General features: G+C 39.5%; 1 protein-coding gene across 1 annotated transcript in view; it reads left to right on the forward strand.

Moving 5' to 3' along the window:
- Positions 1-551: 551 nt before the first annotated feature.
- Positions 552-17,589, forward strand: part of Smp_009420.1 (hypothetical protein) — a 27,732-nt gene continuing 10,694 nt past the window's right edge. Inside the window, exon 1 of the mRNA XM_018798466.1 lies at positions 552-604. The gene's annotated coding sequence lies outside the window, so the exon portion shown is untranslated. The remainder of the gene's footprint in view (positions 605-17,589) is intronic.

Consider the following 17,589-nt stretch of genomic DNA (forward strand, 5'->3'; position numbering starts at 1 on the left):
TCAACCATTTGAACCATTTGAATCGTCTATATATCCAGGTCCTTACCTGGGGTCATCGGTGATCCACTGCTACTAGATACGGAATCCCGTTAATCGAAAGCTTCTATTCCGTCCAAAACCATTTGAAGATTCAAATAAGTTCTGTAGGTATTACGAGTAATTACTCCTGGTGTAACTTCAAAATTAACAGGATCATTACTAACCGGCTTGTTTCACCTTTCAGTTTCAGAAAGAATATAAGAAGCCTATCGTACCGTATTCATGATCATCCTATCACCCGGGAGAAAAGCTTAAGGTTTGAACATCTTGCGAATGCGCAATTTACAACTAATCGAGTAATTGGTATACCAGGTCAAGTTACGAAGCAACGAAAGAGCCAAGTAATACACTACAAAACACAGAAAGCTAAATTAACACTTTTCGCATTGATTTTGAGAATTTGCTGTAGCAAAACAAGGCTGAAATATGAGAAAACCCGATGTTCGTTCAATCCAACAAACACTCAAAAGACACTCAACGCCTCTTGTCAGGTCGTCCAAGGTCGTTAAAACGAAACGGCGGGCGGCTTTTTACCGTGCCAGTAAGACCTGTTTTGTATTCACAAGTATGTTTTGATGGTGTGGTAATTTTTCAATCTCTAAGATTTTATCAAATGGAATTCAATACATTCTTGGGCGATTCAGTAAAAGATGAGATTGACTTTCTCATAAACCTATTTTTCCATTCAGAGCTTGCCTAATTAGGCAATAGTGAGTAAATATTATAAATAGTGAGTAAACAGTTAATATTTTACTCACTATTTAGCTCAGTATTTATGCTCATTGACTATATTAGAAGGTTTAGTAGGTCATTGATTTTGCTGGACGGTATTGCAATTCCACTGTGCACGTACTCAGTTTCAGTTTTGAAAGGACAGGAGGCTTGATGGAGCTATTCCGGGAATCAGCCTAGTTGCTGTTCTCTGAACTCTTTCCATGAGTTCACTGTCTTTTTTTAGGCAGGGGCTAGCTGCTTGTATGCAGTACTCAAGTTTAGGGCGCACGAACACTGTATACAAAGTCAGAAACGTTTTAGCGTCAAGATACCTAAAAGCCCTACGTATGGACCATAAAGTCCATAAAGACCATAAAGTACTCAAGGAAAAAAGGGGTAAATGAGTGTGAAGGCGAAATAATGAGGAATCGTGCCGAAATGTCTTTTTCGCCTGCCTGGGGGAAATATCGCGGATTTCCCCCTTAATGTCTCTGTGTTTTAAGTGCCGCTGAATTACCTACTTTTCGCCTAAATTTACACCGAATTATCTACTTTTCTCTTCAATATACACCGATCCATCTAAATTTGATCAAACTTTTAACACACATTTGGCATAACCCTAAATGTCTCTTGTGTTCGCCTTTATTTCCATAACACCACACAACAATTGCAATCGACGTTAAAAATGTATTGAAAAGAAAAAAACGTCATATTTTGCAGCATTATGAGCAGTTGGCAGATACTAGAGCATCAATCGTTATGTATTTTAATTGTATTTGCCAATTATGGTTGTAATTTGAAAAGATCTACAAAAGAAAAAAAACAGGTTGTGTTTTATTAATTAGGCACTTGTACTTAATTGCAAGTGCATTTAAAATCAAATAGGCTTTCTCAAAACTTAGTCAAAAGTTTCCTATGCAAATAGAAAAGTAAGCACGTTTGAAAAAAAAACATTTATTGCAAACGGTGTCGAACATAATAAACATTCCACAGATTATTTCTCTTCGTAACACCCGTTCGACTGTTGAGAATCAAAATAATCTTGGGAATTCTGAAATTTAAAGAAAACTTTACAACGATATGTAAATTATATTTTTTTTACACAATTACCTACGTGAAGCTTTACTTACGTTTATATTAGTTAACACTGAATACTGTACCTATAGAACACTAGATAATAGTTATCACTTCAAATTACTACATACATGTTCTGATTTTCTTCGATGACGCTTTTGTAATTTGTTTCTCATTTCGTGAAAACAACCTTGTGTCGCGATGTCGTACAGTTTCGCAAGGTCTTTTTCGTTGACCAGCGATGACAGGAACCGATTAGTTAATACACCCGAAGTTTAAAAAATACATCCTACTTCGTATGTAGCCGTAAAACCTGCACTTCTGAAGTGCCCTTTTTTCGATGAAGTTTGAAGTAGCGTGAAATGACTGGCAACTTCAGGTGTCATGATGTATGACAAAACATAGTACACCGACGTTTTAGGATTATCATTCATTAAACACTTCAACATGGCCATCTGTAATACGAACAAATGGTCAAATTAGTTTTGTTGACTTACAAATCTGTCCCTTATGTCTTCCTACTGAAGACAAGTGCTCAATGTTCCCAGTTCCTCTTCAGATGACAAAGGGAACTGTTGACTTAATAGTCCGCATTCAAATTTCCGTGGATGTTCACGCTCACCAGACTTCATATTTGCACTCAAGTCAGAAATACCTGACGATATGTTCTGCAGCACAGTATGGAGTCTATCAAATCTGAAAAACTTAACTTGATTGTACAAGTGGCTTACTCAGCCGCTAATGTACTGCCTACACGCCTAGATTCGAACGTTGATGGCAACGTATCCAATTGTGTCGAACTACCTAAGTCACATCTACAAAGTAAATAAGCCTACTTGACAATCGGCGAGGCCACACTGTCGAATAACCGAAATTTAGGATATTGGACGTGGCTATTTCGAGCCTGTATCTCAGCCACATCCATGTCAACGGAATTGAAAGGAAACCCTTCTTTCCGTTTCAATGCACCTTCGCAAAATATTATTAAGATTATTGTACTGACCTCTTTGGCTTCTCAGTGTTTAGTGGCAAGGTGTTTTCGTCCGTCGAACTGTTTGTACGGTAAACATCTAATTTTTTGAAGGAAGCCAACAAGTCCTTTGCAGACTGGAGGCTATCTATAGGAAATGATCGTTTTTATGTTTGTGACTCACCGCACTCGTGTATAACCTTACACTTCGGGACTGACCAATTGTCATGAGGTTTGTCACTGTTTTGCATCTGCATATCAAAAAGCTCCGTTGGATAGTTTATTTATTTAGACACATAAACATTGGTACAAGGAGGCACCAAATAGATATGCTCGACATAAGTCATTCGATATGTGTAAGGGCTGGGATACTATCCGAGTGCTCAAACCAAAATAGGCGGTTTTCTTAAGGAGCCACACCCCGAGCCTTTGACTTAGAGGTCTAATACACAAGGTTGTTATAATTGTATTTTGCTATATAAACGACCCAGCTGTTCCTATTGCTTAGTATTCTTATACAATGACATTCAACAAGACAGTCAGTCAGTCAGCTACAACGTAGGACCAGGCACATTTATGCATCGGTCCAAGTTGCCATACCTCGTTAGCACAACAAGATGAACACCGGGTTCATAGAAGTAATTAATGTAGTGGTGGTAGTAGTATATAAATTATAGGTTGTATATAAGGATATAGTACAGGAAGGAAGAGAGATATGAAGCAATTTTAGTTTCAAGGTTTAAAGGAAAATAAAGAGTGTATACACATACGCCATTGTGATCGATTCTGAGCCATGTCACCTAGAGTCTCCAACCATTGGTTACGATAGTCACGCGGACCCCAACCAGGTAGTCTGCATCTGTCAACATGGCTCAGACTAGAAGTTAGTGACTTCAAGCACTGATGCCATGTTTTGGTTTGGCCGCCCCTAACTCTCTTCCAACAATCCCCTACACTAGTCATCATAGCGCGTCGTGGTAATCGGTGTTCATGCATACGTAACACATGGCTCAACCATCTCAGTCGATGAAGATTCATCACCTCATCAACTGATTTACCATCGTTCCCTAATACCCTGCATCTAACCTCACTATTACTTACCCGGTGATCCCAGCAGATGCGAGCAATATTTCTAAGACATCTGTGGTCAAATACTAGTAACCTACGAGTATCTTCTACTCTTAATGGCCATGTTTCACAACCGTAAAGTAGAACAGAGCGAACTGATGCGCAGTATACTCGTCCTTTAATTGATAGACGGATATCTCGTCTTCGCCATAGGTGACGTAAGTTGGCAAAAGCCAAACGAGCTTTTTTGAATCTGTGCTGAGATTTCGTGAGACACCAACCCATTAGTGCTGCTCAGACTTCAAATATAAGTTGTCGACGCGTTCGACTACTTCACTCCCTATCCTTAGTTCAGGTGTTGATGCAGGCCAGTCCTGGAGTAACAATTTACATTTGGATGGGGAGAATCGCATCCCAAACATCCTGGTCATTCAACAAGACCCCAAAATCAGAACACGCTGAACAGGAATCACTAGTTTGAATAACGTTCATATATTTATAGTATATAAATAAGAAGCTTCTAGATTTTTCTCCAATAATTTGCCAGGGCTTGTTGGTTTGGAATTAGCCAATCAGTGTTCAGCAACACCATCATGCATGAAACATGCTTTAATCCAATCTATGTCCCGCTAACAAAGGTAGTGGATCAACGTCAGGAGATGCAATCTCGTGGTAGCCGGTGACCGATAGTTGGTTTATGCGTCATTTGTTCCGTCAGGATCGTGGAGCCCATGTGCAACATCCGTTTGGAATCAGAGTTTTTTAACTACCCCAAGTGGACCCCTCATATCCACCAACCCGGTTAAAGCGCCTGACATTCGCTTTTTGTCCTCTCATTTTCGTAAACAACCGCCGCGAAAAGGCAGTGAGTAGGACTTCCCTGGGAGTTGTCTGCATGTGATCATGTGAGAGCATTTCTAGAGGGATAGCGAACTCTCCCCACTCTCGGTCGTACCAGGGCATTTGGGGGAAAATAATACTCCGTGCACAGACGAAGTAGGAGAAAATGAGATAAGACTCATTGTATTGTACCTCCTCACGGAAATCTTTAGTAAAAGGAGAAAGATTTATCCTCAAATGAGGAGACACCAGAGTTGGCTAGAAACAAAGTTCTTTCCCCACAACACACTGCTTGGCTGCAGTCATAAGCTGCTTCTTGCTTGGTACGTCTGCAATCAAGTATTGTTTGTTAGAGGGCAAAATATTACATAGTGGGTAAGGAAATGGTTTATGGTCATACTTTCAGTACAAGTAAAACAAAATACATTCACATAAGAGTTGTCTCAGCCCCCAAATGCCCTGGTACGGCCGAGAGTGGGGAGAGTCTACTCTCCCTCTCGAAATGCTCTCACATGGCCAGCGAATATATAGCCTCTGCCAGGGAAGTCCTACTCACTGCCTTCTCGTGGCGGGGGTGTTGTTTACGAAAGTGAGAGGACGAAAAGCGAATGTCCGGCGCTTTAACCGGGTTGGTGGACACGGAGGGTCCACCTAGGGGAGTTGGAAAACCCTGATTCCAAACCAATGGTGCACATGGGCTCCAGTATCCTGATGGAACGAATGGCGGACGAACCTGTCATTGGTCAACGGCTACCATGGGACTGCATCTCCTCACGATGCTCCATTGCCTTGTGGATCAGACCTTTTGGTCAAAGGCTCCGGGTGTGGCCCCCTAAGAAAACCACCTGCTTCGGTTTGGGCACCCGGTCAGTATCATAGCCCACACACACAAATAGTGTGGCGCATATGTACCCGGTGCCCTTTTGTACCAATATATATGTGTTTAAATAAATAAATAAAATATGTAACAATGGAACAATAACTAAATAATGAACACAATTAAGGGCAATACTTTTACGGCCGATATCCTTAATGGAAACCCATTTGTGTTCATGACTAACCACCAAGCACATGAATATTCTTGTATCACTAGGAAAGAAGGGGTCTTTAAAGTAATTGCATGAGTCTGTGAATTACCTGAATTTCATTAATCCATTCTCCCTTACATCAGTGACTAAATGAGGCTTTCCGTGTACTAGTACCACATTATCCGGCTGAAACAAAGTTATTTTAGTATTCTTGTTTGCATGGGTCCACCTTACCGGCTATTGAGGTACTATGAGCAGTCCACATTGTCGATTAAACAGCATACAGCTGCCTATGCAAATTGAGGTGGGGGGGACTTGAAACACTTGACTAAGATGCGAACTTGTTGATTTTTTCAGGAGCCGGAAATTTTGTGAAAATACAACAAGACCTCAGGATTCGCACTGGTCAAGGATTTCTCCCCAAAATTTACCCACATGTTTACGAAATTCTCACTGGCTATGGGGGACTAAGACCTCCAGGGTTATATATATAGCCAAATAGGAAGGTTGCTAGACATTAAGAGGTGGAGAATCTGGAAAGAGGGTTATTAAATAATGTTTATAATCGACCATAGAAAAGGAAACACTTAGGATTATACGTTACATTACATCGGTAATTCCCTAGGTTTTGATATGTGCGCCGTGACCCTGAAGCAACATGTGTGTATCTGATTTGCTCATACTTATGTTCAGTATTTACAAAAAGGTATAGTTGCAGATCTTTCTGAACTACTGGTGTCATTTATGACAACTTTAGGACTCTACATATGTTCACATTCAAAGTAAATTTCTGGTGAAAATGGAAACAGATATATTTATTACAGTAGCTGTAAATAATTCCCCAAAACCAATAGCTTTGTAAGTGTTTAACATTGTATGCTGACCACATTAGTTTCAAGGACTCGTTCAGCTGAAGGCGCTCGGTCATGCATTTGTACCAGATCACGTTACGGAACGGCGTGGGAAACATCTCCTACGACCATTAGCCAGATTAGATCGGTCACATCTTGATATACTGATAACCCATCAAATATATCTTCCAACCTCCTCGCTTCTGACTTCTGATCTTAACTGGGTGGGCGCGATTCGATTGTAGAAAGTGTTACTTGTAAAGATTTGTCAAACTACAACACTGGTTGTATCTTCATTACAATTCTTAGATAAACAGTTGCAATGGTACCCTCAGAAATAACGAGATTTTTAAGAAGCTGGGTTGGTAATTACTTTACTGACTATGAATCCTGGACAGTTTTCACTTAAGTCATCATCTGGCAAGTGCTGTCATCGAGGGTCCAGTAGGTCAACAGCGTTTTCTAGTTTCAGATCCAGATTTCAGATTTGTGTCATAAGGACATAAGGCCTAAGGCCTATGTTATTCCTCTTGTAGTATGTTTCCGTAGATGTCTAGTCTTCAACACCAACTGATTCACCATCATTCCCTAACATCCTGTGTGTAACCTCACTACCATCCGGTGATCTCAGGAGATGCGAGCAATGTTTCTAAGGCATCTGTGGTCAAATACTAGTAACTTGCGAGTATCTTCTACCATTATTAGCCACGATTCGCACCCATAAAGTCGAACAGAGTGAACTTCCGCGTGTTACACTCGTTCCTTAATTGATAGACGGATATCTCGCCTTCACTATAGGTGACGTAAGTTGACAAGAGCCGAACGAGTTTTCTGAATCCGTACAGAGATTTCGTAAAACACCAACATATTAGTCCAGATCAGACTTCCAAGATAGGTGAAGTTGTTGACGCGTTCGACTACTTCACTCGCTATCCTTGGTTCAGGTGTTGATGCAGCCCAATCCTGAAGCAACAACTTGCGTTTAGAGGGAGAGAAACACACTCCAAACATCCCGACATTGTTACTCAGTCTTACCAAACTACTCTGAATTTTATCAGCGTCCTCAACAAATAGGACTATGTCATCTGCGTATCCTAAATCGATAAGTGGACCTCCTGGTAGGAGTTCGATTCCCGAAAATTCAGTAGACGATAACGTTGTTTACATCAGTATGTCTATAATGAAGTTGAACAAAAATGGAGATAGTGGACAGCCTTTCCGGACACCACTTGAGGTTGCGAAATTAGATGACAGTTTGCCATATACTCTCACTTGACTGGTAGTGTTCGAGTAAAGAGTCTTCACAAGGTTTATGTACTTCTGAGGTACACCTTTCAATGACAAACACTGCCACAGAGCCTCTCGGTCTACGGAGTCAAATGCTGCTTTAAAGACAAGAAAAACTATCATTATCTGACGCCGATAGGCATGTCTGTGTTCTAAAACCTGACGAATAATGAATATGTGGTCGACACAGCCACGACCAGATCTGAAGCCAGCCTGATTTTCTCGTGTTTGCAGTTCACGAGTCTTAGTTAGGCATCCCATAATTATTGAGGCTAGTATTTTAGATGCTATATTAGTCAAACTAATCCCTCCATGGTTATTACAGGATGATTTTGAACCCTTCTTATATATTGGGACAATAAGTGATTGCGAACAGTCGGATGAAATTACGTCCAACTCCCAGATTTTAGCCAGAATATTAGTCAGCCTAGTCGCCAAGATCGGACCACCATATTTAAAGACCTCTGGAGTCAATCAATCTGGACCAGCTGCTCTTCCTCGTTTCAGATTAGTTATAGCTTTTTGAACTTCAGGTAGGGTCGGAGGGCCTACTTCAATATTCCACTCACTTATTATTATTACTACTCATAAACATCTAATGGGTACGTAAGTGTTATGAAGAAACTATTTCGGATGTCTTCAGAAGTGCAAAAGTTTCAATAATATTAGTATAACGTCAACAATATTTGAATAAAAAGCAAGAAAGGAAAATGAAAAAAATAACAGTGATGATAGAATAATAATTGATCAGGTTCTGTGTGATTGAAAAGAATATCGATTTGGCTTTGAAGAAGGAAAGGGAGAAAACAAGTGAATAGAAATGAAGTAAACGCGAAATACGTAAATAGTTTAATAAGCATGTTTGTGAACACAGAACAAGAGTAAGCGACTATGTTTGGGAATGGTGTGTAGTTGTATAGTAGCTGAAGGTCAACTGAAATACTCCTTAAAGTGTTCCGCCCATCGTTCTAAACGTTTAGGTTGAGAGCAGATAAGGGTTCCGTCTTTTTCCGAGATTGTCTCACTCACACTTGACTTCTTAATTCCGGTTTCTTTTATTAGTCTGAATAGTTGCCTGGTGTTGCCTACAGCCGCTGCCTTTTCCATCTCTTTTGCTTTCGTTGCCCACCACTGCTCACGATCGTTCCTTAGGCTTTTAGTTAACCTAGATCTAATTTGTTTACGCTCTTCGTCATGTTCAGAGCCTGATGGGATGAGTTTACGCGAATCCATCAGTGAAATAGACTTAGAGGAAATCCACTGGTTTTTTGGAGCCCTATGGTTTAAATGACTAATAGATGTTACTGCCGTTTCCACAGCTGTTCGTGTGTCTTTCCAAGCAGCATCTGGGTCAGTCTCGTTTACAGAACTGCCTAGATGTGAACTCAGTTGCTTCTGGAATTCGCATTTGGCTTTCTCGTCCTCCAGTTCAATCCTAATGGGTCTTCTTAGTGTACTTTTCCTGCGTCCATTGAGGCGCAGACAAATGCGTGCTCGTATTAAAGCGTGATCAGAGTCTAAACAAGTACTCCAATACGAGCGACAATCTTCTATTGAGCCTCTCCAACGATGACTGATGACTAAATGGCCTATTTGAGTCCATCGTTGGTTTGGTGCAGGTGGTCGCCATGTCAGGCGATGTCTCCCCTTATGCTTAAAATTAGTGCTTGCTAAATATAAACGATTGTCTGAGCATAGTTGCAACAGACGATCACAATTATCGGTTCGTTGAGCCGGAATACTAAAATACCCACCTAAATATCTTTCTGTTTGATTTAAGCTGCCTACCTGGGCCAGACAGCACACAGGCGACTGTTAACGGGGATCCATTCTAGTAGTGTTTGTCCTGCCCTTGTACTAAGTGCTATGCCTACACCTGCAAGTCCACGAGAACTAGCCAACGGGTCGCCAGATACACGGAGGGTGTATCCCGTTGGCTGTCCATTTCGACGAGGTGAGGTCAAGTGAATGACCACACCAGGATCCTGTATGCGTGTTTCGGAGACACAACATGCATCAATAGTACGAGATTTTAGGGTTTCAGCCAACGAGGCCTGCAGGCCGATTTGACATAGAGTGTGTACGTTGAAGGCTCTAATGTATAGTTTGAAGCGAAATTTCAGTGGACCTGGGAGTGCTTCGCGCACTTGAATCGTTGGCCATGGCCATGGAAGAAGTCAAAAGAGGGAGTTTGAAGTTAAATTTGATATAGGAGGAATAATAGGAATTGAAGGGAGAAATTGAGCGTGAATACAGTGATCTTTTCTACTGTTAGAGGTGTGAGATCAGTTATCACTTCTCGGTTGCCTAAACCTAGGAAGGGTTCTTCTGGAGGTACTAAGCTTGTTGTATGAAGGAAACACCTTACTGCTGTCACACCTCTGTACAATCAGCAGTACGACTTCGCCTTCGGGCCTTGGGTTTGCAGCTTTTAGTTTTATCGCTCTTCAACCGACCTGTCTGGCATGGTAGGACCTTGAGGAACGATTGTTCCATTCAGTAAAACTCGATTAGTTTATTACAATATGCAAGCTCGACCATCATATCAAGGAAGCAGAAACGGTCGGGAGCGAAGTGTATCAGGTTCAATTTTGTTTCTTATGTACACAAACGACATATGTAACATCATAAAATTTGGGAAACCATACTTATATGTTGATGATCTCAAAATAGTATATAGCTACAAGCCTGAAGCTCTAAGTGAAAGTGTATCCTTGATTCGAAATGACCGCAATGATCTAACTGTCTGGAGCGATAAATAGCAATTATCATTTAACCAAAACATGTGCCGGATCATGCATTTTCGAAAGCATCTCTATGAACTACAACTTAACTTGAATAAAAGTAGAGTCTAGACACTTAAATCAGTACATAAACTAGTAATTAATTACCCAGGAAACCCGAACTTTGAAGAACACACCTTCTCTATTATTTCTAAAGCTAGTCGGCTAATTGATTTCACAACGAAAAATGTTTTTTATAAATAAATCAGCACCAATACCGTTTGTTCGTGACATTCCGCTGAACCATAAGGAGCTGTAATTTAACAAAATGTTCTGCCCTTCAGACACGGGTGGATTGAGGTTATCTCTCCATCATCATGTGTGCTAGTCAGTAACGCCACCCTCCCTCCTTTTGTGATGTTAGGCTCTCTTACGTTTTGCAATAATACACGAATTTTAGTAGTGTTAGCGTAATATTTGCCATATTTGAAAAAAAAGGTGTCAGGTTCTATGTAATTAAGAGGAATGTTGATTTGAGTTTAATGAAGGAAGAAAATAAGGGAACAGATATGAAGGGAACGTTAAGTACGTAAATAATTTAATAAGCGTGCTTGTGAACACAGAACGAATATGTATCTGTCGCCAAATAAATAATAAATAAAATAAACGATTAAAAATAAATCAATAAATAGGGAAATAACTTATCATTGCAGTAAGATATGACGGTATAATAAGTGTTTGTGCAGAAAACTCCACCCGGAACTCCTCTGGGGTTACTGCCGGTCCCAAGCCAGAATAAAGGAGGAGAGTTGGGAGTGGGATTAGCGATTCAATCCCGTAAATAACTAACTCATTAAAAAACGCTAACCAGAAAACGCAGCAGTATTTTGGAGTGATGCTATAAAAGTATCAAGTATGTGCGAAGGATAAACCAATATCAATGTGCATGGGTCATATATACATGGTGAAAATAAAACGAATCTGAGAAATTAATTTAGGTGTGACACAAGACACTCTTGATTACAAATTTCGGATACTTAAGAATAGTACTTATTAAGAAGGAAAAGAGAGAGAAAAGAAGTAAACACCAAGTCATAGGGTTCAACCATGATGATAAGAGTTTATTAAGTATCAACCTCTGAAATAAACCATCCATTTTTTAAAACTTTCTCAATTATTTAACGCACTCGGGCAAATACACGTAAATTTCTGTAATAGGGTACAGAGTAAAACTTGATATTAGTATAAACTCTTGTGCAACATTCATTAAAAATGATGCTATAAATGTCATAATTGCAAAGGATAAACAAATATAAATTTCAGTGTGTTATGTATGTGTGGTGAAGATAAAATGAATCTAAGAAGTTATAAACTTTGGATATTTTGGAATATAATATGTTCAGGAGGACAAAAGATGGACGAAAAAAGTGTCTAATGTGTCGAGGTACCAATCATAATAATGATGAATGACTTCAGATATTTGGATGGATAGAAAGGAAATAAGATAAAGGAGAAAGATTTCAAAGGTTCCATTTTGTTTTTCGATCAGTTAGATAGATTATGGACCTTCTTTGGTATGAATAATTGTTAAACACATTGATATTCAATAGGTGACACAATTCACTTATGGAAAGAAAACCATCAAGGAGACTTCTGGATCGGGTTATAGTCTTACTGCAACTAAGGTTCACTGTCAGTCTCTTTCACATGGTTGAGTAGAGAATAAAAAAAATTCTGAAGTAATTCTGTGTAGGTTTACGGAATCGCCAAAATATTTTCCTCATTCTGCAGGTTGTGGGATGATATGATAGAGTACGAAGGAGTGGATGCCGAAGAATGAGAAATACTGTTGATAAGACGGTAGATAAAGTCAAGGTTTAATTTGATGCGCCTGATCCAGAGAGTTTTTAATTTCAGTTATTGATATCTTTGGTGATAATCCTTGTTGTCAGTGTACTCCAAAACAGATTCAGTGAACCTTCTTTAAACACCACTTTCTATCAAGTCATTATGCCTGCAATTATTGTAAACTAAAATGCCATACTCAAGAATGTGTAAGATACATTTTTGTAAAACAAGTATCTCGATTCAACATTATTGAAGTTTATCACTATGAATCCAATGAGCTTTCTAGCTTTGGATACTTGGGATGCAATGCGTTCGGAAAAGTTCAAACTGTTGCTATGTCTCAAAACCAAGTCACGAACAGTGTTGCAGGGTTTCCATGTATGTTTGTGTATAGCAAGATTTAGATTAAGGCAGGGGCCAATGTGAATAGATCCACTTTTGTCAACGTTCGGTGGCAGATCCACAACACAGTCCATTAGTGCTACATGTTCATCTCTTCTTGGATTACCACTGAAATGTAGCTTTCTTTGGTGGGAGAAGAGAATGAATAAACTACTTTTAGGTCATCGGCAAAAAGGAAAGGTTTACCATTATGAAAGAGATTGGAGCTAAAATAAGAGGGCATTCCGTATGCCAAATGAAGAAACTTTTAGAAGTTTGTGTGAGGCATTTCCGAAAACCCTACTAGAATCGAAGTACGGAATTATCACTGACTGACCAGCATCTCTTCTCTGGGTAATTTGATCAAAAAATTTGCGATGTGAAGCATGAGCGTTTAGTCATAAACCCGTGTTTGGATGGGCTAATCAGACTAGCCGAAAGTAAAAATTATAAGGACTGTTTGTGGATGATTTTTCCATGGTTCTTGATAACACGGATGTCAAGTTAATAAGCCTATGGTTTGTAACATCATTACATGATCTTGTTTTGAATCAAAGGGTTATAAGTGATGTTTTCCATACAGATGGATAGGCTCCATATTCCATAGATAGGTTAAACATTCTTAAACAAAATAATGGGAATTCTCTACTACCATATTTCACAAATGATGAAGGAATCCCGTCAGTTCCACCGTCATAGGACTTGCCCAGGGCAGCTATGGCCTGCTTGATGTTCAGGGACATGAAATCAATTTTAGATAGATGTCTAGATGTCAGTACTGGAAACGTATTGATGGACTTTTTGGTTTCAGTGTTGTATCATTGCAAGAAATGCTGGCTGAAGTGTTCACAAATAGCATCAAGGTCGTCAATAATGCTTCCGTTAACTATGAAGAATTCGGTTGTGTTGATAGAGTCTGATTTCACATGGGATTTGAAAGGCCGAAGTATTGGTGACTCTGGGCTTTTACTACCTAGGGCTTTATTTTCTATATTCATAAGATACTTGCGTTTAAATGAGGCATTTCTGTAGACCAAGTTGAGTATATTCTGAAGTTCATACACGTCATGATACTTAAGGTAGCGGTATTTCAATTTTCTCAGGCTCTAAAAGTATTCTGTCCCCTATGAGCGTTATAAGCCTAATGGCCAATAATTGGAGAGGTGCAGTCAAGGCATTATGTCAGGTTGTGGTATAAATCGGAAAGTGCAGTGTCAATGTTATTTGTGGAAAGTAAGGTTTCCATGGTAAGCATCGAATAAGAGTTTCAGTGCGCTTCCAGGTTTATTGATCAGCTGTCTACTCTGGTACGTTGTTGCAGCTTTAGAGTTGAATTGTATAGTGTTTAGAGAATGAATAATACTAAGTACATCTCTTTGATCACTCATAAAATCTCACGACTAATGTTCACTGAGATAGAGTCTGTGTTGATCGTAAATAATAAATCAAGTATATCATTCATCCTAGTCGGTTTTCGGACTTGTCTGTCTCAACCACAAAGTTCTAATGTTTCAAATAACTTCTTATATCGGCCTGGTACTGAATTCGAACCCCACCTAACTGGATGCTCAGAAGTTCTTAGAATGCTTAAATGCCTCATGTAACTAACTGTTGTTTGAGAACAAATTATTATTATTATTACTTTGACTTAGTTCCAATACAAACATAGAGGGTAACACCCAGGAGCTAGTGACTACATATCACAACGGGCCAAAGGCACACATTCTACTCCTTGGGAGTGGTCAAATGCTGGACTTTGCTACTAGCTGAGCTAGTCTAAGCGACTGCTCAGAAGTCAAACGATGTCACAAATATTCGTAGTTTGACAACGCCTTAACCAGTAACACTGTTATGATCGAATTATGCCAACTCAATCAAGTCAGGAAACAGGAATGAAGAAGTTCGAAGACATATTTAGAAGGCTATCAGCACATCAAAGGAACTTTTGGTCTAAGCCGTCTGGTAGTTGAAAGGGATGCCTATCACAGCGTACCTACTAGTGATCTGGTGCGGATGCGTGACAGAGCCCCTTCAGCTACGTGATTTCATTAAAACTAATGCGGTCAGCATCAAAATATCGAGGACTTGCAGAACTATTGATTTCAGGTATTTATTTACCGTTACGAGTTCGTTAACAGGAAACCTGATATATTCTTAAGGACTAAGGACAGTATCTCACTATAATTTACCAGTTCTTTTTTTCTCTATTTTATTGAAGTGGATGCTCATTGGGATTTTTTACTGCACACGATCTTATGTGCTACTGAGCATTCAGTTCCTAAAATGGTCCCAAAAAGCTACAAGCAACCTGCAATCATCAAGAACCGCACTCGTCGTTTGCTAAGCCGCAAAAGGCACTGTTGGGCTGAATATAAACGAACGGATAACAACGGCGCGTACAGGCAATACAAACATATAAGGAACACATGCACAAAGGCAATAAGAGAAGACAGGCTTCAGTTCCAGACCAAGCTTATCGATAAATTCGTCTCCAATCCGAAAAGCTTGTTCAGTTATGCAGCTTCTCTTCGACAAGGCAAAACTGGAGTTTCCCAACTGCTTGGTCTTAATGGCCCGACCAATAACGACAGTGATGCCGCTAACCTTTTGGCTGAACAATACTCCCGGACATTCCAACTGACCCACATCAACCATACTGACGAAAGCTTCACCTGCACCTGTACAGGACTTTCCGAAGTGGACCTGTGTGCTGACCTGATGCTCCGTAAACTGCAGAACCTAAGAAAAGACACTTCTCCTGGTCCGGATATGGTTCATTCCGCCGTATTGAGGGAAGCAGCTTCAATCCTGGCGACACCACTTAGCGTGATGTTTGCACACTCGCTAAGCAGAGGCAAACTACCGGAAATATGGAAGCTGGCCCACATCACACCAATTTTCAAAGGAGGTCGACGCAGTGAACCCTCAAGCTACCGACCAGTGGCCCTTCTCTCCATACCTTCAAAAATTATGGAATCCCTAGTACACGACGGTATACTAGAATACTTATCATCCTCAAAGTTCTCACCTCAACAGCATGGTTTCAGAAAAGGTCATTCTTGTACGACCAACCTGCTGACTGCGGTGGATAGATGGACAACCATCCTTGATCGCAAGGGGAAGGTTGACGTCATCTATCTGGACTTCTCCAAAGCTTTTGATAGGGTCAACCATGCATGTCTTATCAAGAAGCTTGGACGATTGGGTATAAAACCCCCTTTGATTGATTGGCTCTCTTCATATTTAGAAAACCGACATTTTAAGGTCAGGGTTAACTTCACTCTCTCTCAGGCTATGGAATGTCCTAGTGGGGTCCCCCAGGGTTCAATACTAGGACCTCTTCTATTCCTGATTTATATTAACGATCTTCCTCAACAAGTTTCATCTGACTTATTGCTTTTTGCCGATGATGTGAAACTTTGGAGAGAGATACGTAATCAAAATGATATACTAGTTCTTCAGGAGGATCTGACCCGACTTCAAAGTTGGGTAGACGACAACGGACTTACCTTCAACACTTCAAAGTGCAAGGTAGTCCATCTGAGACATGTTGCAGACTATAGTTATTATTATTATTATTATTATTCACAAACACTTTGTGGATGCATAAGTGCTGTGAAGAAACCATTTCGGGTTTCTTCAAAAAATGCAATAATACACGATTTTCAATAATGTTAACATAACATATGCCATGTTTGAGAAAGGAAGGAAAAGGAAAATAAAATATTAATAATAGAATAGTGATAATAGTAATAATAAATCAGGTTCTGTGTAATTAGCAAGAATTTTGAATTGATTTTGAAGAAGGAAAGGAAGAAACTAAGGAAATAGAAGTAAAGGAGACGCGGAATACGTAAATATCTTAACGCAGAACAAGAATAAACAACTATGTATGTATAGCAAAACGAGTAATAAAAATAAAATAAAACAGAATAAATTTATAAGTAAATAACTTATTATTACAGTAAGATATGACGTTAGAATAAGTGTTTGTTCGTGCAGACAGTTTTGGGTGATGCTATGAAAGTCTCAATTAAGTTCAAAAGATAATCAATACGTATGAGGTGTATTTACATAGTGAAGATAAAACGACTCTGATAAGTTGAATTCAACGTAACCCAAGTTATTGTCTCAATCCAAAGCTTCGTAATCTTAAGAATAATATTTATTTAGAAGGAAAAAAAGGGAGAGAGGAAAGAAATGAACACATAGTGAAAGAGTCCAACCATGATTATAATAGTGTAATGGATATAGGCTTTTGAGATGAACGAATAATTTTAAAATAATAATAACAACAATAATAAACCCTTACGGATAAATACGTGTAGATTTATGTAGCAGTATACAGAGTTGAACCGGGTATTAGTAAAAACATTAGTGCAATAATAATAATAATTTAGAATGATGCTATAGTTATAACTTAGGTAACTCCCCTCTAGAAGTTTCCCAAGTTGAAAAAGATTTAGGAGTGTTGGTGCCCTACGACCTGAAATCGTATGCGAACTGTGACAAAAATGCCTCTCAAGCAAACCTTGTACTGGTAACATTGAAGAGCATTTTTGGCCAGTTTGACGGCAAAACCTTCCATATAATCTTCGACAGTTTTATTCGTCCCCATTTAGAGTACGGGAACATAGTATTTCCTCCCTCCCTCCAAAAGGATAAGGACACTCTGGAACGAATACAACGTCGAGCCACGAAATCAGTTCGGGGACTCAAATTCAAACCTTATGAAGAGCACCTTAAATCACTTAACCTTTACCCGT

The sequence above is a fragment of the Schistosoma mansoni genome, chromosome 6 (genome assembly GCF_000237925.1).
Source record: "Schistosoma mansoni strain Puerto Rico chromosome 6, complete genome".
NCBI classification, from domain to species: Eukaryota; Metazoa; Platyhelminthes; class Trematoda; order Strigeidida; family Schistosomatidae; genus Schistosoma; species Schistosoma mansoni.